Genomic DNA, 2,208 nt, shown 5'->3' with positions numbered 1-2,208 from the left:
GCTCAGGTGCAGCAGGGTAATGGAGTTGGTAATGGAGCTGATAATGGAGCTTGTCAAGGGTTCCATCAGGGTAATGTTCAACAGGAATAGGAGCATCAACAACAAGCTTATGTCCACCAGGGACAAGCTCCAGCTCATCAGCAAAGGCATCAGGCCAATGTACAGCAAAGACAACAGGCTCACCACCAACAGCCCTTCCAAAACCAACCAAGGAGATATGAGCAGCCACAGGTCTATGTTGGAGAGTATGACAGGGCCAATGCTCATCAGTATGGAGCATGAATTCAAGCACTACCTGTGCAGAACAACAATTTTGAAGTGAACGCATCCTTACTGAATATGGTCCAAAACTCCAATTTCCATGAATTGGCAATGGAAGATCCCTTGGAAATCTTGGATCAATTTGATAAAGTGTGTGACTTGACAAAGATAAATGGAGTATATGAGGACAGCTTCAAGCTCAGATTATCCTTCAGTCTTGGTGACAAAGCACACCAATGGGAGAAAAATCTCCCGAGAGGCTCCATTCAGACCTGGGAGCAATGCAAGCAGGCATTTTCGTCTAAGTTCTTCTCAACTTCCAGAACAGCAAAGCTAATAAACTAAATCTCCAGCTTCACCCAACATAGCAATGAGAGTTTTGGTGAAGCATATAAGAGATTCAGGAGCTACACCAACCAGTACCCACACCATGGGTTTAGTGAAGCCTCTCTTCTCAGCACACTTTATAGAGGCGCACTTCCCAAGATTAGGAACAAGCTGGATACTGCCTCCGATGGAAACTTTCTGGGGAAGGAGATTCATGCTGCTTTAGAGCTGGTTTAGAACTTAGCAAAGAGCTATGATACATATGGAGAAGACTTTGATAGAGCCAAAAGGAGTGAGAGTTCAAGCAGGGATCAAAGGTATGAGAAGGACTTTAAAACACTTGAAAGCACGCTGAACAAGGTGTTATTGGCCACTCAAAAGCCAATGCACTTTGTAGGAGAGTATGAGGAACCTTCTCAGTGATTTGAGAACATCAGTAAAGAAGGTCTTACTCAGGAGGAGCTAAACTATATTGGGAATCAGAGGTTCCTCAGGTATCAGTATGCCAATGCCAATCAGAACCTCTCTTACAAGAATCCCAATGTAGCAAACCCACAAGACCAAGTCTACCCTACCTCTCAAGCTCCACAGAATTTTGTTCCCAAGAACAACTTTCAAGGGTCTTTTCAACCAAAGAATCAGTTTGCTCAGAATCAGGGTTACAGTCAGCATCAGCAACCACTTCAGAGTTCTGGTTTCAGTTCACAGCAGCAGCCAAAGGCACCACCAGGGTTTGGTCCACCACAGTTCCAGCAGCAGGCATCGGTTCAACATCAGTTTCAGTCAGCACCTGTTCACCAGCAGCCACAGATGGTGTCAGATATGGTTGGGATTCTACAACAGCTGCTTCAGGGTCAACAAGTGTTTGCAAGCCAGTATGCATCAATGCAGCAGGACATCAAGGAATTGAACCAAAATCAGGCCTATAGCTCAAGGAACCAAGGACAACTACCTGGTAAGCCTGAACCCAACCCCAAGGAGTATGCTAAAGCCATTACACTGAGAAATGGCAAGGAGCTACCTGGTATTGAGCACAACAATGTGATCATTGAGGGCAATGATCAAACTGAGGGGGAGGCAGCCTTAAAGGATGATCAAGTTGCTGAAAGATCAAGGAAAGAAAAGGATAAAGAGGTGGAAAAGGAACTTGAACCAGAGAAGCTATATGTTCCACCACCTCCATACCAACCCAAGCTCCCATTTCCAGGGAGATTCAAGAAGCAGCTTGTAGGCAAGGCAAGAGCTGTATTTGAGAAGGCTCTCAATGAGACACCACTCACAATGCCTCTCATTGATGCATTTCTAATGATGCCAAAAATGGGTAAGTTCTTAAAAGATGCTATTCTGAACAAGACTAAAGAGCTTCAAGGTATGGTGGTATTGAGCCATGAGTGCAGTGCCATCATTCAGAGAAAGTCAATTCCAAGGAAGTTAACTGATCCATGGAGCTTCACACTCCCATGTGCTATAGGTCCCCTGATGTTTGCTGGTTGTATCTGTGATTTGGGTGCATCAGTAAGCTTAATGTCTTTCTCCATTGCAAGAAAGCTTGGCTTTAGAACTTTTAAGCCAGCAAGAATCTCCCTTGTCCTTGCTGATAGATCTGTGAGGTTACCTGTT

The 2,208-nt window shown here is 44.7% G+C and overlaps 1 non-coding gene across 1 annotated transcript; it reads right to left on the bottom strand.

Moving 5' to 3' along the window:
* Positions 1-591: 591 nt before the first annotated feature.
* On the bottom strand, positions 592-698 carry LOC112086322. Its single transcript, XR_002899444.1, has one exon. It is a non-coding gene; the product is annotated as a small nucleolar RNA R71 (small nucleolar RNA).
* Positions 699-2,208: the final 1,510 nt, after the last annotated feature.

Source organism: Eutrema salsugineum, unplaced genomic scaffold (assembly GCF_000478725.1).
Source record: "Eutrema salsugineum unplaced genomic scaffold, Eutsalg1_0 scaffold_21, whole genome shotgun sequence".
Classification (NCBI taxonomy): domain Eukaryota; kingdom Viridiplantae; phylum Streptophyta; class Magnoliopsida; order Brassicales; family Brassicaceae; genus Eutrema; species Eutrema salsugineum.
This window is presented reverse-complemented; position numbering and strand designations above follow the sequence as displayed.